General features: G+C 39.3%; 1 protein-coding gene across 4 annotated transcripts in view; it reads right to left on the bottom strand.

Moving 5' to 3' along the window:
- The window catches only part of LRRC3B (leucine rich repeat containing 3B), a 173,559-nt gene extending 150,243 nt beyond the window's left edge, over nt 1-23,316 (bottom strand). For 2 of the 4 annotated variants that reach the window (XR_010387610.1, XM_064506157.1), the window contains exons 1-2: nt 19,883-20,034; nt 14,518-14,627 (exon numbers count right to left, since the gene is read on the bottom strand). The gene's annotated coding sequence lies outside the window, so the exon portion shown is untranslated. Of the gene's footprint in view, nt 1-7,391; nt 7,882-14,517; nt 14,628-19,882; nt 20,035-23,300 lie in introns of those variants that run through there. The other 2 variants (XM_064506159.1, XR_010387611.1) reach the window with 2 other exon arrangements.
- Between the last annotated feature and the right edge of the window lie 1,488 nt (nt 23,317-24,804).

Below are 24,804 nucleotides of genomic sequence, written 5' to 3' on the forward strand. Positions count from 1 at the left end.
CATTTCCACTTAAATTTGTTCATCCCACATTAAAGCTTACTAAATAATTATACTTTAAATAATCTTTGTGAAATCTTTCATATTTTTAGAATTTGAAAGTTAATTCTATTAAACAATGCTTGCCCATATAACAATTTTCCTCCATTTCTTTCTTATCAGAAAGTCTGCATAATAACCCCAACTTTAAAAATACATCAATCCAGCTAATTTTCATGTAAATCCGAAACCTTCTCCCAGTTATGCTCTCTGATTTCTACTGGTTTGGTCCCTACTGTATAATAGATACATTATAGAGAAGAAAATGAAAAGTATTATTTTCAGAGACTGAGCAGAAGCCTTAGTGACAGTTCACAGAATTTCGGAATCATGATTTCCAAAGGAATGATGGTAAATAATAGCAAGAATCTTATCCAGAAGGGATTTTTAAAGTCATTATTAGATACTACCATGTAAAATGAAATCAGAAAGACAAAAGTTTCTTTTTTTATATATATAAAGCAAATAAAATGCTCATTTCAGCAGATAGGAAAGCACAAAATTATTCAAAAGGAACTAGAACTAACACATTTTGATATTTTCAAACTATGTCATAAGTTGAGGCACTTTTCTGCCTGATCTTTTTTTTTTAATCAGTGAAGAAATGAAAATGAACACTTGCTTATTCAAGGCAAATATTTCTTCTTGCCTCTTGTTCCTCTTTGCAGTTGCACATGAAACTGCACAATAGACTCTTATAATTTAAACTAGCCTCTCATTAATGTGCAAGTGGTAACTCCAGCACTGAGATCCTCTGCAGAGATATTTAAATGAGAAAAAGCAAGCATTTCTTTATTTCCTTTCTCAGAAGCACCTCATTCAAATAGAAAGTAGGGCATGCCCAAAGAGAATGTCCCCAATTACAAAGCATTTTACTTATATCAACAAATTCACACTTGAAAAATGATCCAAGCCTACCAATGTACAAATTCTGCCTAATGTGGTTTATAAAAGCAGTTTTAAAGACACACTTGCGTTAGGGAGAAGATAGCATAGGTCTCCTAGTTAAATGCACTTAGTACATCATTCACTGCAACACTATTTACTCCACTGAAGGACAGTGTTTTGCTTTACTCTTACCAGCCATCATTACGAGAGCAGGTACCTTGAATGCAAATACTAATATGCAAATATATATAAGAAAGAAAGCACAGCCTAACCATCAATCTGATAACATATTTCCTTAGAGCCAGCCAAAACCTTTTTAAACACTTACTACTAGTGGATATTTATGCGGCTTAGCAACCCCCTTCAGATTTAAGTTTGCTCGCTAGGATGGTTAGACTTGACCTTCATGAACTGCTGAATATGGGGAATTATGTGAAGGAAGCTGCTGCAGATTCTGCCGTTATTGAATTGTGAATGAAAAACAAAATTATATAGAAAAGGGTATAAGTTGGTTTGCAATTGATTGAGTGCCTTTCTAAGGCTCAATTTGTTTTTCTTCCAGGGGTGCCGTTTGTATTCCTAAATCTCCTACTCAGAATCAAGTAAATACCACCACAAGGAAGTCTACAATGATATCAAAAATATGATGAGGCCCCCTTTAGTAGTAGCTTGAGTCCAGAAGAGTTGCATTTTAAATCTGTGCAACACTTAAACATTACAAAATCATTAGCACATAGCAACCATGGACCCTGCCTGTATTATACCTGTCTAGTTAGAGTATTTCAACAACCCTGCCTCAGCTGCCGTTTTGAGTGTGCAGCTGAGCCAGGGCTCAAACTAACCATTGGATCTCAATGTTTTTCTCCCTCAGCAACAACTCCAGCCTAATTCAAGCACCCCTTTATTTGACTTTCAAGCCTTAACTAAATTCCACACCAAGAGAACCCTATTCTCAGAGAAGGTCATAAGGACTCTCAGTCATTTCCACACCACCACAACCCCCCGTACATCTTTAGATTATAAAGTCTTGGCCTAGGAGAGGGCGAACTACTGTTACAGATGCACTGCTGCTCAGGGATTACACTCCAAACTCTCCAAGCAAAAGCCCCAGAAAAATGCTTTAAATTCCAGTCATCATGCACAAAAATTTGAAAACAGCGGAAGCCTCCATATGCTTTTCAGGGATCAGGGGAAAGTACTCTGACTATCAGGTCCCATAAGTTCTTTCAAGCAATCAGAGATAAAGATTATGCATTTGCTTTGCAGCATTCCAATGTGTATTTAGATGCAGGGTAAATTAATTGTCTCTGCTAATTTACTCCAGTTACTTCACAGCCTTGTTAATTAGGCAGCTCAATGCAGTATTATTGTTCCGATTCTCTCAGAATAATGGCTTCCTTTGTTGTTATTTTCTTTTTAACTGATTGAGCATATAGACATGTACAGCATGTTGAGAAGTAAATCCAGACATGCATATGGGAACAAATCCACACATATCTCATTAAGAGGCAAACTTTACTTCCCAGCCCTCCACCAGCATAATTCCTCTAGGATCCTCAGAGGGGCTGCCTACGCCACGGTCACACTGGCACCACCTGCTCTTGCAGATACAGCGCGGCTTTTGGTGCGACTCAACCTGGAAACGGAGTCAGAGAGCTGAGGTAGCAATCACTCTTTCTTCCCCCTCCAAGTTGAGTGGAAGAAGGGATTTCCTATTTCCACATTCATATCTAGGATGGGAGGGAAGTGGGAAGAGAGGCGGGAGCTTTCTGGGAAGCCAAGTATAGTGAACACAGCCATGAGGTAGCAGGTAGGAAGTTAACAGGAACCTGCTGTGATATTAGTAATTAGTTTACCTGGACTGCCTCCGAAACAGCCTACTTTAACTAGGTACTTACTGTTTTACAGACACTCTCTGCCATGGTAACCAAGCTTCCTAATTCAAAGTGTGCTTTAGCTGCACCTGTAGTTCAGCCACCACTACATCGGCAACTTGAGTAAGCATTCTCCACTTTTACAAGATCTGTACAAATAAGTGAGCAAGAAAATACAACAATTCAAGCTCTTACAAACCATATTCCTGCAATAACTACAAATCTTTCAGATGTTTATCCCAAAACACAGCAGCAAATAAAGAGATTGCTCATAAATCTTAGCCTCTGTCCTGATCAAAGATGAATAAAGATACAGAGCTATTCAACGTAACCCTGAGCAGATGATGTCAACCAGTCATCAGGGAAAACTTTAGGCAAAAAAAATTACTTCCTCCCCTCTGTTTTAACTGAGGAAGCTGGAAAGGAAATGAATTAAAATAGCCCTTGACAGACCCCTAGTAGTTTCCCTCTGGACACTTAGGCAACTCTCCTCACCTACAGAGAGGCAGCAAAAAGAGCAGATTCCCTACCTGATTCACAGGCTGCGTTCAGAGCAGCAACCCACAGCTGAGAAGGCCACTCTAGAAGTTGACTTCCTCCCAATGGCTGAGTTAAACAAAGGCATGGACAGGTCCTAGTTAAGCAGATTGGGCTAACTGCTGCTTTAATAGGCACAGACTGGCAAGCATATTGGCAGGTAAACTTCTGTATGGGCAAAAGCAGTTGTTGCACAAAATGGAAGTCTATCATGTACAAAAGATTAGAACAAAGTTGAGATGAATTATAGAGTAATGCCTGGAAAGTAAATGTCCTCTAGCAAGAAAAGCTCAGTTATTTAGGTGTATTTCTTCTCTACTAACTCAGGCAAATCTGCATAGGCTTAATTGAGGCCAAATCCATATGGACCCAAGTAATGAAAAACCCCAATGTGAGTACAGAAAGTGCTTACAATATAAAAAAGTCATTTCTGGAGGGCTGGCACACTGTCTTATGTCTCCCCATGTAAGGAGTCTGCAAAATAAGCTGAGGAGAAGATTGTCTCTGCCACCAGCAAAGCTGGTAGTATTTCCTTATGGAGAGGGTGCACCCAGGGGAAAAAGCAGTGCCACACTGAAGGGAAGACTGGCCAGGGCAACTCAGTGTGTTCAAAAGTGCAACACAAAAGCTTAGAGGGTTTCCAGCAAAAATCCCAGCTTTCTAACTTTGTAGAGACAAGCAAAAGAGGGTTCATGCAGGTATATGCTGCTTGAGTCCTCTTTACACCTTCCCCTCTCTCCTGGCCATGACTTTCCATCCTTTTGATCCCTGTTTCTGGCCTAGTGGCTCATTACCAGAAGACAGTGCTTTTCCAACAGTCTGCCCATCTCACTGGTGTCCTGTGTCCAGAACATTTCATTTTAGTTGCTTTTGGCATATGCAGAATTAGATATTCTTGACTAATATTGGGAGGGCAATGCTGAGATGGGACTTGTCTGCCTTCCTCACGCTACACATATGTTAAATGAGATGTAACACAAGGCCACACGTGCCTTCATTCCAGCTGAGCAGAGAAAGGAAAGTGTCTGGAGACTTGGAGATTATGGAAATTTTTCTTAAACAGAAATTGGAGAAAATGAAAATCTGCCGATACTTTATTGAAAGGCTGATCTTCAGCCTGAAGTGTAAAAGGTACTTCTTGCCATTTGATAAAGTTCTAAAAATTCAGGAGAAAAATAGAATAAAGGACTACAGAAATGTCAATATTCTTGACTAAGAAACAAAATAGGACAATTTGAAAAGTAAGAACAAAAGTTTTACTGAGGATAAGAAACAGGTGCACATTTCTAGAGAAAAGCCTGGAAAACAAATACAGCCTCTCTGTAAATACGTAGTTAACACATAATAATGTAAGGACAAGAGTAAATTTACCTAATATGTATAGGAATTCTATTACCTAATATAGAGCAAAAAAGAATGGGAGGGGTGGGGGAAGGTATTAAAGGTTTACAGAGCTTTTTCCTGAATGTTCACATTTCTGAGTAGCTGGCTTTTTGTGTACTTAAGCATTTGAGGAAAAACCATTCAGGTATCAAACCAACAGAATACTTTCCTGAGAAAACTTCAAGCACTCTGTGCTTATGAAAAACGATCATTCAGTATTTACTGAGTGTGAGTCTCTGCACATCCTTATGAAAACATAACCTGTGGCCACAAACTAGCAGCGCCAGAAGGGCTGCGTCATGAGTAGCCATATCACCGCCACTAGAATAAATCACTGACAAATGCTTCATAGACTGGGTTAGGGGTGAAGGTGAGGAGTGCAATAAAGCCTCCTCTAATTCAGCAGTGGCTGGTCAGGATTTTGACAGAACATTTTGTGGTATACTTTTATATGTCTCTGTGTATGCAGCTATTTACACTTCTACAATGCACCGGAGGTTTGAGAGAAGTGTGTCATTCAAAAGAAGAATGGTGTAGGTTATTCATTACTGAAATGAATAACAGAGGTTTCAAAATTAGCAGACAAGAACATTCAATTGTCAAGCTGGAAAACAGACAAAATGGACATTAACCTGTATAGGACCTTGTAACTGTCTCCTACGCACCCCTTTTCACTCTCAGCCAAAGCTGCCACATGACTGTCCCTGCAAGCTTGGGAACAGTAGCAAAATCCTCACTGGAGGCTATTGCATGAGAACTCTGTAATACATAAAAGCAGTAGTTTTATACGTATATATATATGTATACATATATGCTTATATTCATGGAAGCATGTTGCACTTCATGTCTGTGCAGTTTGCGGCTACCTCTGCTGAGCTATGCCACCACTGCATGCCACTACAAGACAAAATGACAAAGCAAGACTTCATCAAGATTACAAGATTCTGGTGGACGTGGACCACCCTATCCCTTAGTTATGATATGCTCCTTTTCCAGCTAAATTCATACAAAGCAAGCACATATAGACAAGAAGAAAAGTCTGGAGGGATCTTCTCTACAATAAATATATACAGAACTATAAATATAAATCATATATTTTTACCCCAAACAGATATGTAATTTATAATACAAAATAGCAAACAACAGTGAACTTTTTGAGTAAAGTCCTCTTCGGCACTCTTTTCTCCTGGGAGAAAAAGGAGCCAAGGCCAAGACCTCTGCAGCCCAACTGCTCAGGGGTGCAACGGGGATGGCGCACAGCAGCCCAGGAGAGGCCATTTTGTAGCCCCATGCTGCCCCGTCCCCCACACCGTGGGGCTCAGGACCCCCCCAACACATCCCTGGGTCACACTCTGAGTGGCACCATCACCCTGAAAGGAGAGGCAGCCCTTCTTTGACCGTCTCAAGACTGTATCATTTCTTTTGCCTTAAAACTACACTTCTGCAGCTTTCTCAGATAATTTACTACCTCCTGCTGCAATCTTTTGTTTCAGAGGATGAGCTAGAGACAGGTGACAATAGCCACAAAGATTAAAATGCTCTCAGGATTTAAGGCCTGAGTATTAGTATGGAAGTGTGTTTATACTAGTATTTCCACCCAAGTGCTGAAGGATTATCATTGTGGTCATCTGCAGCTAGTTGTGCACGTATGTTACTTAAAACCAATTGGACTTTTAGTCATTTCAAAGATAGAATTCCCCAAAACACACTGACCTTCTTTTACTGTTTTACCTCTCTAATGATGCATGTTGTATATACATGAAGATTCTCCCTCTACTCCAAAAAGATCCTTACAGGTATTTCTGCCAGGTGGGTTGCATGAATGGAAATCTCAGCATGAACAGATTTTACACTCCCTCTTCTTGGTTTTCCCAGGCCCCACTTTAAGGTTCTAAAATCATAATAAGGTTTTAATAATTCACTGTGACAGAAAATTTATTATACACCAAACAGAACTGAATAGTCTGCTATATCAAATAAATTCCATTTAAACAGATTTGGATAAATACACAAATAAAAAATAGAGTTAGACTTAACTGCCTTTATGTTGCACAAGTTTTAATGCTTTAAAATAACCAATGAAATATTTGAGAAAGACCAAAAAAAACAATCCTGCAGCCATCTTATCCTTCCTTCTTTTTGAGAGACAGGATATTTATCTGGGCAGCGGGATTAATAATTCACTTCTGCAAGGCAAGTCTTCTGTGGCCAGCATTGCTGACCATTAATACCATCTCTGCTTATGCAGAAATTCAGTTCCCACTGAAGTCAGTGAGGGTCTTTCAGTTTATTTATTTATGCATTGAGTCAACTCTATCAGTGCCTACTGGAAAGAGAAACAGGTTAAAGACATGGCCTAACATTAGTGCATTGAGGCACAATCCCATTCAAGACAACACTGACACGCCACTGTTGGATGTGTCCCCTCCCACATAGATTGATCAAGCAGAGGTTCAGTCACTGCTCTGAGAGCTCAGGTTCTCTACAACATAATTATTTCAGCCCATGAAACTCACTGCAGTGTCAGAATTTATGGCAGTTCCACATATTTATGATCTCCAGCTCTATGGCAACCTTGGTAAAGTCACTGCATGAGTATGTGAATATGTCATTTTATAATTACTCTGTCTTCATTTTAGAAAGTAAAGTTCCTCATTATGCACTAATCAGACTTCTAATCCATCAGCCCTCCCTTCTTTCCCCTCCTTAGGGAAGCCACACAGACTTATCAAATATGCTACCTTCTTTTTTTAATGTGCTCATAAAAAGCCATCAGATAAGAGGCACTCTGGCATTAGAAAAATGATTAAACTATTTACTGTGAATATATCCACAAATGAAGATACTATTAATTTGACAAAATCTATATTAAAAGATCTATTTTAGAATAATAAAGCCTCCTTTCTGACTATTTTAAAATTCAAGCATTATGCATTAAATCATAAAAGTTGAGTTCACATTACTTCTCTAGCATATAATAAACAGAAAGCAAAATTCTTGTTTCCTGGAGAAGATGAGAACAGCCATGATGGGTTGAATCAAAGGTATCCTCTCTGCGGCAAAGAAGAGAGTGTATGGTCCCCAATGTACCATCCAGCTTTCGGCAAACCATAGTTCAGGAACTTGGTAGGCTGGGAGCTTTATCTAAATCAGCCACTGATGACTAAAAGGAGAAGAAAGGCACAGACGGTTGCACCAATGTAGGCCACCCATCCATATTAGCTTTAGTTTGTAGCCAGCAACTGATGCTACCAGTGAGGCACATAAAACCCAGATTCAGGCAGGTGGTAGAAGCAGGCTCATCTTTCTAAGCACTCAGAAAAATATTTGAACATATGCATAAGTCTATCTCTCCTGATGGCTGCATGTCATCATATGTTGAATGAAATATGTGCCAGAATGCTGTCCTGAAAGGGATGTCCTTTAAATCAAGGCCTGAAATGATTTTTCCCTCTCTGACTAAACTGCGTAATTTTTCAGTCTTTTTTTTTTTTTATGTTCAGGTAAATGTAAACAAATTCTTTTCAGATATTTGTAGCTATTTACCCTCGAACTGTCGATCATACAGGAATCCTCCTTTGGATTTGCACCTTTTAATTTAATTGGATTACATTTAGATATTCCTGCATTCTCTGGAGGGTGAATAGGGATGGAAACATGTCCTCTATTGTTCGGTGATTTGCATACCAGAGATATTGTTTCCTTTTCTTTTAATCTCTTCTAGAGAGATTCAATCTTTTCTTTCTCTTCTTCTAAGGAAGTTTTCCATGCCACTGACTACGCTTGGTGTCCTTCTCTGAATGTCTTTATTTTTAGAGAAGTTCTTTGAGTCACAGCAGTGGAACTGTACATGTTGTTCTAGATGAGGATATCAGTGACATGCCAATGATTTAGATGATGGCCTTCTAATATTTTCAGTATCATTTGTCATCTTATCCCTTTAAATCATCCTAACATTTTACTTACTTGTGTCTATTTATTTATTTGTTCTTTTTTGTTACTGCTGAAAAATATTGATCAGGGAATCTTTTTCTGAACCGTTTGGTATTGCACCAAGGTCTTTGCAGGAGCTTTTCTAGTTAATTTAGAGCCCACCATGCACTTTATTATTATCCTTCCTTAAGCTCCTACCTCAAACAGATGAAGAACTTTTTTTTCCTGCATGAACAAAGTTCATATTTCTAGTTCTCAGGAGACAGTCTATCTTAAGCTTGCCACAGATCAAAAGCTAAATGTCATTCATCCTAGATTTCAGATCAGTGCAATTTCTGGAACACAGAGGTTTGGAGAAGGGAGGTAAGAGGAAACATTTTTTTGCTGAGTTCTTTTTTGCTGAGTTCTTTTTACTAGTTATGTAATGATAGATTTTTTGGTCAAGGATGTTGGAGTGCCCTAGCACACATTCAACATGCAAATGTTTGCCACAGGAATGATTTCCTGACCTCGCTTCAGTTGTTGCTGAGTAAGCAGTTCATTACACCTTAGTTTACAGTTTTCCTAACTCTCTATCAAGTCGCTTTCCCCAAATGTATGCAAACAGAGAATCATACAAAATATCCAGAATGTCTTCTTAAATTCCCAAAGCAGAGCATGTTCCTCATATGAATGGCTGTCAACACAGTCTGAGAAGTTGTGAAACCCTTAAAAACATTGATTTTCTGGGACTTTCTGCTACTCTGCCTTAAGATTATACAAGTTTTAGCTTTGCTATATGGAATGATAGAGAAGATGATCTGCTTGGATTGAAACAATGCAATGTTCTTCAGGGCAAAATGATCACTTTGGATTTCACCATGGACTCTATTCAAGATAGCAAAATTTTACCCAGAAAAAAGGTCTGCAATGGTCTGGGTTCACTTTATCCTCTGATCATCCAAGGACTAACTTTCAAACAGAGAAATTTACAGTACTCAATAGATTGCGCTGCAGTGGTTCTCATCCTTCAGCACATTCCATTGAGAATGTGGCTATATTTCTAAACAATCTGAAAAATATCAGCATGGTTAACAACATCCATATAAGCCCAAGACAGTTAATTCAACATGCTTTTAATATTGGATAACAAAAAATATGGACCAGCGAAGAGGCAGGTCACTTTCAGCTTGTATTGGCCATGATGGTGTGGAGAGCATCTAGCATCTTAACCAGTCAGACATGGGAAGAGGAATAAGGTTTAGCTCGGGCAGAAATCAGTGAATCATGGATAATATTTAAGCTTTTCTGGTTAATTATAGGAAGCGTCAGCAATGTCATATGAGGGAAGAAAGCAAAGGGTGAGAACAATAATTACCATTAAATTCATTGCCCAAAGTGTCAGACAAAGCAATAACTAGGATTCTTTGTATTGGAAAACAGATAAAATGTGCAACATGTGCAAATGCTTTATGAGAGTTCTAAGGTCCAAGTAAAAGTGTATTAGACAAATGTAAAACTTTAATATTTTGACAAAGAAAGGTTGTTACGAACTCTGTGTTTTACTGCATCACTTTCAGCCAGGAGTTGTACTGAAGCATGGCAGTTCAAAAGCTAAATTCTGTTCAAACACCCCTGAGCAGACAGCACCATGAAATAAAGCAGAGCTGGACAAGGCTGTCTGGGTTGCAGTCATGTATTAAAAGCAAATAGCAAAATGAAATCATGTCTTGCACCTTTAAAGGCTAAATCATGTAGATTAGCCAGGCTCTGGAGTATGTACTTGAGGGCAAAATAGGCCAAGCTCTCTTCAGCTTGCTCAGCTGCATAAGCAAGTGTGTTACAATAACATAGAGCTAGTAACTGTACAAGGGTCCCACCTTTCAGCTCAGAACTGCCCCAAGCCTTGTTTAAAGTGTATAGCGACATCCAGTTTGTGTCCTGACATAACTGTGCTCAAGCACTGGCTTTGGTCCCCGCTCAAAACACACTGCAGATGGACCAGACTCACCTATCCTCTCCACAACTGGGGCTGCCCAGTTCCCAGTAAACCCTCTTCAGATTTCTACAGCAAGGATGGGCAAACTATAAAGAGATGGGTTAGCTCCCAATTGCAGGGGAGAAGAGAGCTTTAAGAGATGAGACCATTAATATGATGGCTTTCATTTCCTGAATAGCAAGAAGACGTGTTCCTGACTTCTTGGGATGGGAGGGGGACTACACAGAGCTTGCAGTTCAGAGACTTATTTTCAAATACCCTTTCCTCTGACTGCTGTAGCTGTCTCCAGAAAGCAAGTGGTTACAGATAATGAACATAATGACCTTCAAGATTAAAAAGATGACATGCTTTAATAGATAGTTGAAAATTTCCATTTGACATGACAAAGTTGTTTTCACTTCAGAAAGCATTTTTGACAAAGTCTCATCCTCAAGGTTAATAACAAAATCTGAGGTGTGGGAATCATGAAATGAATGAAAGATGGCCTAGAAAATTTAAAACAGAGTTACAGGAAGCACAGGGAAAGGACTGAAAAAGCATCTGCATCTTGCATGAGTGATAAAAACACTGAAAGAATGGGTAACAAAAATAAACAGATGGAGCGGAGGGGCAGTGAATGGTTTTGATCATTCAAAGGCTCAAAACTGACAGTGTTTAATGCTGATGGACAGATATGAAATGACGATGATAAAAAGAAGGAGATGCTAAGCAATAACATTCAGCTTCATGGAGAATGAGAAGTGAAAAGGGACAGGAGGGTCAAAATAGTAAGGCCAAAACAATCAAGCAGAAGAACTCTAATTCTGTCTGGGTTCAAACACCTGATGCAAATGGGCTCTGAAAAGAAAAAGACAGCATGGAGAAGGATAGGGAACATCCTAAAGCAGAAATAACATTTGCATCTTGCAGCATTATGAGACTGCAGAGTATGCTTTAGTCGGAGCAAAACTGTTCCTGGAAATGCACATAGATCGTGGCAGTGCAAAGGAGTTTGTTTCTCAGCTGTTCCCTGCCTAAAGCTCACCAAGACTCTTATTGCTCTACTCATCCACACACTGAAAGAGCAGCCTTGGAAACCAGCCTTGGAGATGTAATAATACTCATGCATTGCATTTGCTCTCACATTATTCCTATACCTGCATGAAATTTGTCACACTGATGATAAGTCTCAGATGTTGTCAGATTTATAACAGCAGGGGTTTGTAGAAGATAAGAATTTTCTGAAGGACAGGCATGCCAATATCTTTTTCCTGATTTAGTGTTGCAGAAAGCACCAGAAAATATTTTTTTCTAAAGGCTGTTTGTGAAAAAATTCAAAACTGAATTTCTGAGTGTTTCTTAACATTCTTTTAAAGAGTCATCCCTCCTCCATGCCCAGATGGAGGTGACTCCCAAAATCAGGATCTTGGAACATTGCAGTATCCTCTAATGTGAGCTTATAATTTGCTGTTTCCATGAACATTCCTGCCAGCAGACTCATTTTCTTGAATATTCATCGACAGAAAAAAATAAAGGAGTGCAAACAAATGCAAAAATATGCACAGTCTCAGAAAATGGAATGCATCCGTGAGGTCTGCTCAACAAGGAATGTGAACATGTTGCGGGCAGGGGGAAGACATATTAATGGTGTAAAACTGTTACCATGTGTCATACATCACATCTGGTGATGTCTGCACTCACAACTTGCTGAAAAATCAGCTTGCCTGGATCGTATAAAGGTTTACTACTGAAAAAGCCTGTACTACAGCTCATAACCTGGGAATGCACAATTTTCCCTATAAATAGCAGTGAAAGACTGTCTCTGAATTTGGGCATTAGTCTGATTCAGAATCAGATAAATTTTAGCCTGATGCAATGATGATTAAATGCCAGGATTTAGCTCTGCCAAACGATCAGAAATATCTTCTTACAGTAGGAGCAGACATCACTGCTCCCCTTCTAGCCTGGTGGGTTAAGCCCAAAGTTCAAAAGCATTACTCTGATTTTAACTGTGAACATAAACAGTGACAGAGAACTGGAGCTTAATTATTGGCCTCCTCACTCAGGAGTTGAGCAGCAACCCTCTGCACTGGGCTCTCAGAGAAATTACTCAATGGAGCTGGGGCAATCCTGCCAGTCAGGTTCTCCCCAGCCTGAAAATCAGCACCCAGTGCTTAAATTTAGGTTTGGACTCTGTTCGCCGAATCTGTGAAAAGGTCGGCTGCAGCCAAGAAGCCTTCCTCAATGACTTCATTAAAATCGCATGATATAGAAAAGAAAGACTTTGTTTAACTATTTTTGCTCTAATCTGTGCCTTCTAAAATAAATTGTAGATTAGCACGTAATTGTCATTTGTTATCAGTAACCCAGGCATTCTCTTTCAGATGTGAAACTCGAGGGTCTTTACTGCTTAGAGCAAATTAACTGGAGCCAGAAGTACTTTAACCCTAACATTTTCTCATGCACACACAGAGGCACACTCACATCATAACGAATATATTGATTCCTTCCCACAAATGAAGTTCAGCAAGGACGTGCTGTTTGTTGCAATTAGCTTCCATTTCAAGATACTAGCAGTGATCCCAATGTAACTACAGATTCTGTTACACATTCACAACAGACATAAAAGCTATACAAATATATTCCAGACTGATTTTAACTTACATTTTCCTGGCAAGACTAAAATTAAGTCATTTTCACATGTTGACTAATTTCAAACCTACTGATTACCTTGCCCAGGGCTCAGCTTCTTTACAGGCAAATAACCATGCTGTACCACAGGGGCTAAGGGTAAAGAAATCTCTTTTGTAACCTAGCAGTAGAACAATGTGTTTATAGGAAAACTAAGTGAGGCTGATAGACTTGTTTTATAGATTAAAAGAATTTTGGAGTAGAGCACCCCTGAGAGTAAATTGTTATAGTTCTACCAGCTCCTGGAAACTCCAGGCAGATAATCCCGGCAATGCTGTTACGAACTTCCTTGGAGCTCTTGCTTGTTCCCCAATACCACCTGCATGCCTGCTAACATTGGCCTCCAAAAGGCACCTTTTTCCTCCTAACCTTTTTGCAACCAGCTCTCAAGCCAGCTTTTCAATTTAAGCAGATGTCCCTCTTCTCCCACTTTGGACTCTGGGAGAAAATAGATTTTAGTGCTGGTCACTGCTAAAGTATTTCAACATCCTGATTCAAGGATTGCTACTCCTATGGGGAGGGAAGGCTTTCTTGCATCAGCTTGCCGAGTCTCGACTTCACAATTGGGGAAAAATGTAAGGGCAAACTAGTATCTAGACCTGCTATGATGAAATATCTACTCAAAAGATAAAATATCAAATGCATTATAAAGATTTTTAAGAAAAATGAATTTCCTTACCTGCTCCAACATCTCAGCTAGTTTCTGAGGTCAGTTGATTAGCCACGGGAGCAAATGGGCTGGACAGCTTTTCTTCTTTACCTTAAGATGCCATGACCTCTTCCCTCCCACTCTTTCCCTTTTTGTTTACCTGCCTGTCTTTCCCTGTGATTTGGCACTGAGATACAAGAAGCTTCAGAGGATCACAGAATATTTCCTTCTCCCCAACCCCTGTTATTTTCTCTTGTGTACCTTTATTCTTATAGACTTCAAGGGGCTTTTTCTGGCTTAGAGCTACCCTAAGGCAGAGTGGCGCAGCTTTATGGATTGCTTCTCATGGGAAGTAGTAGTGGTACGTCTGGAATGATCGTGTTCAGACTATTATGTTGCTTGCTTATGGTCTGCTCTGACAAGCAAACACAATAAAAAACTGATTTGAGGATGGGGCACAAGCCCTACCTTAGATATTATTAGATTTTGGGGAATCATTTCACAGGCACATATTTATGCTCTGATGACTCACTTCATGGGAGAAATAGAAAAAGTGTGCCTTCCATTACCTTCCTAGGCATTTCGTGCTTATTCGAAGATGGACAGTAGACATTAAATTCTTGTTGTCCAGTATGGGGGGGGTTTCCTTACTATATCCCAGCATTGTGCAGTCTTTGACCTATAAGAGGCAGACAAGAGAGAATATTACAGACATGAACTTTTCACAGTTATTTTCTGCAATTTATATTCATAATCACATTTCCACAGAGAATATCAGCATCGGTCTGAGCTCATGTCAGCAATTTCTCCAGTGCCATTCTCTGTGCAAGTAATGTGGGAGCTGTGAAGACAGCAGGCAGCTGTCTTTTACCAGTCAGTCACCCTTGTCTGGATGGCTTTTTCTCTCTTCACTCTTGCCATATACAGTTGTTAGTTCACCACTGTCTTCTTTGCTTCAAGAAGTTACGTGTATATAAATACCGATATTTATACATATACATACACACACAGATAAAGAGATCACGCACATGCTTATTGAAGAACACATCCAGCTGAGCATTCAAGTTCAATAATCTAAATTAAAGCTATATATAATAAAGCTTAACCATACTTACTTTTTCAAAACCCCCCAAATTACTTATTTTAACGAAGATCTGTCTTGTGAGAATATATTTAATTTCTGAATCTTTCTGGAATGTTAATTTTTATCACGACAAAGGCCCTGAAACCAAAATTTCAGTTCCATCGCTATCAGAAATAGCCACTCTTTCTGTGAAGAGGCTCATGTATCCTGACCCAGTATGTGATCTTACACAAATAAGCCACAGCCTTACCCAGAATGTATTCTTCAGTCTGAAGAACTGCCTTGATTTCTGAACCAGGTACTTTCAGATAACTACAAGTTGTTATCCCATCAGCACATGGGCCACATGAACATCCTCAAGGTGAGCCAAGAAAATTACACAGTGATTGAATGAGTGGAAGTATGCAAGGTCAAACTAGAAATAAGTCACCATTTAACGATATTGCAGGTGATCACCAAGGACTGTAGTGGCTTCTCCATAGGAGGAAGTGTTTTAATCCAGACATATTTTTTCTACAAGATGTGCTGTTGCACTCAAAGCTGTAAGTGTCAGAGGCCTGCGTTATGCAGGAGGCCAGAAAGGATTATCACAAAAGTTCCTCTTACCTCCAAATCCAAGTAGGGGATTATAGGCTGCTTCTGCTGCTACACAAGCCAAAAGGGAGTTAATTCATGGGGCGGACTGGGGAGCTTAGAAAGAACAGTGGAGTCTCTCAGGAAACCTGGAAACAAATCCCAGCTAGGCAGGCAGAAATCCTCCAGGACCTCCTGCAGCCAGCCTGGCATGCTGTCTGGGCACACCACAACTTTAAAAGCTCTCCACTCTGCTACTTCTACTACCATACTGTACATGGACCATGGCAGCTAAATACCTGCTCCTCTTTTCTAATGTTACCAGCTGACCACTACTTGGTATTACACTGATTAGTAATGCAGTACAGAAGTAAATTCTGCATAAAACACACATATTTGTCATTTATTCCTGTATCCAGTGTTTTGCTTCTAGTGTGATTTCAATGAAATGCATTTTCCAGCTATGCAGAATTCCAGCAAATAATGCAATTAATATCTTTCACATAACTCAAGAATCATGACCTACTGATGTCACTGGATAATTTCTCACTGACATCAATAAGATCATAATTTCCTCTTCCACCAGTGACGTAATCGGGTAAAAAGCACGTATGCCTTCAGTAAAATTGAAAAGGGAGGAGGTTAATCCACATCCAAATGCTACATACTTCCATCATCCTCAAGGCCACAGCAGTTGAAACTTTGCATATTTACTTTCATTGAAAACTGTGCATTTCTAAATGAATAAGCACAAATACATTTCTTATCTGGAGCAAAAAAGGATGTGATTCTGTTTGTGAAGACATTACACACTGTATCATGTCTCAGCGCACGAGACTTCTTCTACATAAAGTTCCACCCAGTTTTAGCAACATACCCTGAGACAAAAGAACTATGAAAATGTAAATTTCAGTTGGCTGCTCCAAAATTCTGACTTGGCCTTTTTAAGGGGATATCTCCAGATACTACGCTCAGTTGCTGAAAATGGCACTTACAGCTGTCAATATCCTTGGGATAAGAGAGCGTGAATGTAAAAGGAAACTGGCAAGCCAGTAAGCACGCTGGCCCTGTCTGTCCTCCCCTGGGAGAATTAGGCTAAGGCATTCTGAGCCGTTAGAGTTCTCTGCCTCATGCTTGTGCATTGGCAGGCCGCATCAAATCACTGGCACGTAAATATTTCTGTCCAGGATCACTCTGAAATAAGCCAGGCATCACTGCACCATTAGTGCACAAGTCAACACGCAGCTGCTTTCACAAGAAGTTGCAGCAAAATATGCATTTATGGTATTGCTAAACAATCTACCAAGAAGGGGAGCTTTGAAGAAATATCATTTTAGTTTTTCAGTTTTAACTTTACTGGTGCTTCAAAAATTATACGTTACAATAAACCAGGCACAAAAGCAATTGGCTAAATGATACTTCGAAGACACACAACTGTAAAGCTCATTATCTTTTGAAGGAAGAGTGTATTAAGTGTATTAACTGTTCAATGGTTGATATAAAAGTTGGTAGGAGCAGCAGTATAGGAGGGATATGCATAACAGACATGGAGTTAGGGCCCTCCATAGAGTTAAGCCAAGAAGCAAGACACTTCTTCTTGGAAAAAACAAGCAATTTCTTGTTATTGCCAGTTACAAATCACCAGTGACATAAAACAGCAACATTTTTATAGTAGAACTAGATCTAAGTTTTAGTCAACAGATGTGCAACCCAAAGTCATTCTTAGCAAATAAAACTCCACTTTAAAAGAAGTACTGTTCTCTAAAACGCTTTAAAAAACTAAACTGGTGTTGCTTGTATCATCGACACTGTATCAGTCACATAATCCTTATCTGTAGGTATACTAAAAATATATTCCCTATGACAAATAAATCATCTGGCTTGTAACATAACTAGTTATATATATAACAGAAATAACTAGTTGCTTTTTAGTTCTTAGCTTCTGATACCTCCAAAGAACATGGTTTTCAGAGATGTAGATGCTTAAACTACAGTAGAACAACAGGTTCCTCCAAGGCATCTTAAATGGGCATCTTGTACCCAGTGTCTTAAAAGTTTAGATCTAAATTTATGAATTTCATGAAAAGCCCAGACAGAGGACCTGAAATTGCCCTTTTATTTGTAGAACAGTTACTCTGTAGGCAACCGCTGAACAGATTTTGCCACTGTACATTTCTAATAAAGATCCAGGTCGATGTGAGAGGTCAGCTCAAAGGATCAGGAGATCATTTAACCTTCACACTCTTAATTCATGGCTTATAGCTACAGCTGTGGGAAAAAGAATACTTAAGTTCTAAAGTTGGTGCTGGTAGTAACATGTAATTATTACTTCTTACCTTTTCAGGTCTCTGTTTCCGGTATGGTTTAACGATCATATCGCATCAAAAAGTTTCTTCCACAGGCAGTAAGTAACAGCATTTACTTGAGCAACTTAATCATGCTTTATTTAACTGAATTATATTGTGTTTAAATTAAATGCATTGCCAAAAAAAAAAAAAAAAAAAAACAGAACAAATATGTGCTACTTTCCTCTTTTAGAAAGACTCTTATAACTAGATACTGGCCTTTTAAGCTACATATTTCAACCTTTTCTTCATTATTTTCTTGGACTCTAATCTGGCTCTTTCTGAAAGCACTTCTAGTCTTTCAGTGGAATTGAGCTGAACTCTGATTTATAGGTAGGCAGAAAAAAATGCAGCTTTCTAAACATTATTTTAGGCTTCACATTTATATGAAATAATAGCCGTCTGCTTTTGGAATACTCGCTTCAGACACCAATTTTATTATAAATGATAGATCTTTCTCTAGAAATAGATCATATAATTCAATGTTTTTTTCCTCTCAACTTTTGAATATTTTTTATTAATTGGAATATTTTTGGATATAAGAACATCCATAAAGTCCATCTCCTCCATCAGTTTGTGATGTAATAGATCTGAAGAGGTCTGCAGTGTCAAATCAAGAATCTGTAATTTCAAAACTGATGGAAAGATTTCTCTCTGATTCTGAGTCAATAGGCTCAGTAGGCTAAAACTGTATGTTTTATTATTATGGATGTAGAAAATCTTCAAAGCCAAAAGGCTGTTTGGAGCTTAGTTCATCTCAGATGTAATATTTGACTCTTCTTGATTACCTAGTTAAAGTATTTAAGTCAGAATTTCAAAGGTGAAAATTGGAGTTCAGCTCTCCTTCCCAGTTTAAAGTTTAAAGGACAAAGAACTCACTAGCTTTCATACCTACAATAATTATTTTAAAGATGTAGTCTTACAGATAAAATACTGATGACAATCTCTCTTATAAGTGTTTTACTCTTCTTTTTCAAGTGCATCCATGCAGTCTGTAGAAAAACTTATTTTACTAGGGAAATAGTAGGCGTTTTTCATTCCTTAACTGTTTTTATTTGGTCCTCCATTTTTTTTCATGAAAATTAATCCCCAGAATCTGTCCTCAGAACTCTGTCTCCAGTATGCCTCAAAAATGAGCATCTTATCCATGATGCATGCTACCAGTGTACTGACATATAGGAAGAGGAATAAGAGATATTCACACTGAGGCTCATCTGCCTATAATTCATTATGCTAAATTCAGTGGCACCCACCTTCTGTATTGTCAGAGGTGCAATGACTAGAAGTCTGTCAAAGACAGCGGAATATGGGGACACATTACCTAAGCATCATTCACATAAAACACTTACAGACAGTGTGCAATGCACATTGTACCAGAAGAATTTTTTAGAAGCTAAAAAGAATGCTGTTAAGGTGAGCAGGCTTATGATCTACGCTGACAGCTTTATGGAAGGATTTACTTTCCAGATTGCAGCACATAATTTAACATACTAAACTATTGTCTCTAGCACAAGGAAAATGTTTTCTCTTTAAAGAAAAGCTACAATAATACACATACAGCTTGACTTATTTCTTGTCACATGTTTTGGGAGGGGGGGAAGAGAGTTTCCTCTCCTCCCCACTGCTTTTCTACAGATAAAATATTCTAAGTAACTAATGTTTGAGATCAGCACGCCAGCTCCAAATACCTCAGATATTTTTCAGCTTTCTCTATGAAAAGCAATATCCGGGTAGCTTTAGAAAATTGCCAGCTTATTTTTAAAACCAGACTCGTGACTCACTCCCTCCTCTTGTGCTTGAATATACGTGATTCTGTGGAAAACATGCCCTGAATAACATTATTCTTGCAGTAAATACCCTACTTGGGAGTAATGGAAGTGATAATCATTAAATTAAAGAGTTTGGTCAGAAGATCAGTCAGATGAGCCTTACCTTGCTTTCAAACTCAGGATAATTTTGTTGCCAGTCAGGAAACAGTGGCTATGCAGCGGTGTTGGTACTTTTTCTTTGCTACACCCTCTTCAGGGCTGTATATCTCACACCTCCTGTAGACAATATGGGGGTAAAGGAAGGAAATGTCTCTGAACTGTGGGAAATAAAGACCACGCACTCATTGCTCACTGCCTGGTATGCATACGCCCCCTCATTAAAGTGACTGGAATGCCATTTCTAAATGCAACTACTTTATTGTATTATTAAGTTCCCCACTACCTTATCCTTTTGCCAGCCTTCTAGCAGCCGCCCTGCCACAAAATCCTTTTTCCTGCCGGTAAGCCTCTAAGGTCAAAGGTGCATGCACAATGTTGTCAGTTTTAGCAATATGCTGTAAAAACTAATTTATATTTAATAGGAGACAGCCCCTGCCACCCTGTTGCCCAATCCCCCAATGTACATAAAACCCACTTAGAAGTGTTCACAACCATTGGCTTCTGTCACCCACATAGCAACAATATGTCAAAATTTCACCAGTGTCTTCTGACTCCTAGCACTGGAAAATTTCCTGTTTCTCAGATGACTGATTATTGGGGTTGGATTGATTATTAATGTAGTCATTTCTCTCTCTGCTACTGGTAAATGTATAAAATAATGCTGCTGCATTGTCAGGTGGTTCCATCCCCACTCGCTACTACCTCGAACCACCACTCGCTACTACCTCTTTCTAAAATGAGGAGAGAAAAAAAAACATAAAGGCAATACTTCCTTCAATTATTTAGTGAAATTTTCATCTCAAATCTGAAGAACATGCATGACTTTTGACCTCTGTCAATTCACTGAAAAAGAATATCTGTGTTAATGAAGATTAGGATTATCTTTTCACCACTGCTTTGCATAACATCTCTTAAGTACGAGGTTTGCTTTCATTCAGTGGCTGAGTTGTGGTACAAGTACACAAAAGAATAAGGACAGGAGAACTTAAAAACAGAAGCATCAGCCACTCATTTCCATATACCTTTGCATCAAAACTAGAGGCAAAGGCAAATATTGTCATACTCCCTGTCTAAAAGGTGAATAAAACACTTCCTCAGAATAACTTTGGCAGCACTCCTGGATTTAGTTCCCCATATGCCATATATAATACACAAATGTCTCTTTATCACATCAGTTCTTACTTCTTCATTTGTGAAACAGTTTTATGGCAGTGAAGAGTACAGGGCGCACTCGGACAGGCCTGAAAAACCTTGTGAAATGTTGCCTGGGCATTTCCTAACTTTGTCAAAATTGCTCACCCAATAAAGTTTGCCCAGGTTTCTTCCTATCCTCAGCAGCTTTAGCAAAGCTGTACCAGCTAACATAAGAATCTTCCCCAAGAACCAAAATCCACAGCAGAAAAGAAACTGCATCATACAGCCAAAAGCTAACTACCAAAAAAAGACCATTTTTCCCCTTCTATCTCTCTCAGTTCTTCTGCTCTGCGCACACATGGAGATAGGATGGTTCCCAAGGGGTCACCTGAGGAGTTCTGAGCATATAAAGGATATAAAGTACATAAAGTTCACTGTATTGCTTTTCGTCTGTAGGTATGAATACATTTTTTTTTTCTCTTACAGAGCCACAGTCCATCAGGAATTCTAGATGAACATCCCCCTGTTCGTCTTCCCCTTGCTCTTGGGAAGATGGAAACACAAGGCTCCTCATCTCGAGGGAATTTCTTTCAAATCACTGTCTGTAGCACAGGTCCAACCTGCCCTGCGATTCATCTAGACTCCAGGAGGGACTGAAGATGATACTGAGGAGTTAAGGTCAGAAAGCCTGGGGAAGAAAGGTCCGCTGATACATGCGGAAGTGTCCGCATCACCAACAGGCTGCTGCTTCTGCATCTCTCACAGTAGTTTCAGGCTACTGGGATCCTTTTCCTGGTAGCGGGGCCTTGGGAAGGCTGTGCTTTCCCAAGGGGAGGCAGCAGGGGCTTTTCTGGTGGTTGCAGGTGGGGCTGCAGGTTGAAGCAGGTTGCAGGGGGAGAGGGGAAGCAACTGCTGCTCTTCAGCTGAGTCTTGGCACTGCAGGCCAGAGAGGACCTGGACAGCGGGGGCTTATTGTGGCAGGCAGCACTCCATATGTGGGAGCAACCCCTGAGGAACTGGATGTCCTCCAGCACGCCAGTTGTTTTGACATTATATCTGCATTTGGACACAACATGGTTTTTTAGCACTCCCTCCAGAGCTAAAGTCCTGATTAAAATAAAAGTGGAAAATGAACTCTGAGCCAGTATTTGGGGAGACCAAAAAAAAAAAAAAAGCCTACTGTAGACTCACAGGACACACACCTTCTCCTAAATTTCACTGCGCTCCCCAAAACCAATTGGCAAATACAGGCCTGACTTGCAAACGCCTTTTGATGAATTTTGCCTGCTGGTGCCAAGTTCTGACTGTAACAAATAATTCATGCAGAGGGAAAGTAGGAGGCCATTTCTTTGGAAATTTATAAACATTATGGTTTCTGTACTTTTTGATGTCGTGTTTCATTCAGAGGGATGCAAAAAAGTGAAAATTCTACTGCAATAGCAAAAATTTTCACTTTAAAATGACTATAAAAAGGGGCAGACTGCCTTGAAATCAGTTGGGATACTCACATGAATATTTCAGGATTTGATTTATCATGCTTGTGCCAAAGGAGATTCAGAATAAGAGAGTTTCTTGTGGTTACCCCTACACTACTATTACTAGACAAAAGACTTTTGGCCAACTTTGATACTAGTATAATTTAGAAACATCATTACAGAAAATGTCAACAAGGAAAATCAAAACTGCCTTCTTAGAAAAAAGCTACTTCACAGAAATAAAACCATTAGAGCTGAGGCTCTGGGTTACCTAGTTGCAAGACCTAAATTCTCACTTTGAGGTGTTCTAAGGTGGAAATACTAAGGCACCTTCAGACACATTTTGAGGTGAAGATTTTTATTGAATTAAATATAAAAATGAATAATACTATCACTACAACATCTCCTGCCTTATTTTCATTTGATATTATTTTCAATTATTTTATACAGCTCCTACATTATTAATGTTCCTGAAGTACTGCAAAATTTTATATCATGTTATGGAATTTCTCAGAGAGAGAGAGAGTGTTCATTTTTAGAGCTAGGCTGAGGAGAACTGTAACTTTTGACATTTAGGGGTATAGGAGGCAGTTTAGGTCTATAGAATTATGTATATTACATCAGCTCTTAAAACAGTAAGTACTGGAATTCTTCAGCACAGAAATTAACATTATTAAATTTCAGAACTAACCTCTCCTCTGCTAATGACTGCAGCAATTCACCCCTTCCTCAGCGCTGTTGGCTTAGGCTGCATTCCTTGAAACAATTACACTCTTGCTTGACTTGGTCCTTGATTTAAGTGGGTGTACTCACCTGATTAGTTAGACATGCACAGAAGCATTAGCAGGCTCGCACAGATAATAGTGCTGGTTTGCACACGTTTCACTTCTGTTGGTAGCTCCTAGGGCTAGGAACTGCATGCAAGGGAAACTTGAGCAAAGGTCTGCAGCAAAGGTCTGCAGCAAGATGTAGCTTTGGCGGCCAGGTCCTCACTGCTGGGAACACACACCACGGAAGAGCCAAGGGTGGTGTTTATAAATGTTTGGACCTCAGCATACAAAATCAAAATTCAGAACACCCAGCCAGTATTCCTACTGGTAGGATAATAATTATCCCACTTGTTAGGTGTTTTTAAGTTAAAAATGTTACTGTGTCAGGAGAGCTGTAATTTCTAGCACATGTGAGTCAGAGAGTCTTTAAATGGGTTTGATTCCATTAACTCTACTATCATTTGTTTTACATAAAATAAACAAGGGAAAATATTTTCTTTTGGCTGATTGGCCAATTATGTAACTATTTCTGTCCAATGCTTGCTGAATGACACAAAACAGCAATAAGAATTTAGTGCAGTAACAAGAAATTTGCCTTTTGAAATCATTTCAGCTTTAGTTTTCAGCAACAGATACCCTGTCATTCGTGGCTGGCACTGTAGAGGAATTATTTTCCTATCTCTCTAGAGGTTTGCAAGCTGAGCATGGCTATTTTGCTGTCTGGTACATCAAAGCTCCAGGCTAGCGGGTAGTACTTATAAATATACAGTGCACTGGGGATTGCTGGAGCAAATATTATATGTCTCTCTATTGCTCTTTGTGCTCTTTCACTGACTTTCAGGGCTCAGGATTGCTGCAGAGGGAGCTTACTCCATGCCCTCTTTTGGCCCTTTCTGTTGAAGCATTGACTGAGCTACAAAGAGGCAGCCTGTCTGTAGCCACCATTATACTGGGAAATAAAGGGGTCAGACCTGGGGTGTCCTCAGATCCTGAGGGGTTCAAAGGATGCCTTTCTCCATTAAGTGGAACCAGAAAAAAATCCCAGTTGCAAGAACTTGTTTCTGTCAGACATTCACAAGTGGAAACAATTGCTTGTAAGTGGGAAAAGAACCAACAATGCCAGAAGAAAAGGATGCTCTTTCTGCACCTGCCTTAAATTTTTTCTTTTGTCTTTTATTTTGACTGTTTTTGTTTCCTGATAACCATACTTATACATCTTAAACAGAATAGATTTCACAGTATTCCATACAGGACTAATCCCCTACAAAGCCAGCTATAATGCAACTATGTCACACATCTTTTGCTCCAGTCTTAACTAATTTTCCCTGCTCAATGCATATGAAATACTGTGACTGAACATGTTAACTATTTGCTAGCAGAGTTTTTACCTTACAGTACCTATCCTGTACGCCATGCATAATACATTGTCACAAATGTTGAAAAGAAAGGGATATTCAAGTATTGTTAGAGAATTTTATCTCTCATCCTCTTCTAATAATCCAGAGAAAGAGTCTGGGAAGCATCTCGTGACACAGGAGTCACGGATG

The sequence above is a fragment of the Dromaius novaehollandiae genome, chromosome 2, assembly GCF_036370855.1.
Source record: "Dromaius novaehollandiae isolate bDroNov1 chromosome 2, bDroNov1.hap1, whole genome shotgun sequence".
NCBI classification, from domain to species: domain Eukaryota; kingdom Metazoa; phylum Chordata; class Aves; order Casuariiformes; family Dromaiidae; genus Dromaius; species Dromaius novaehollandiae.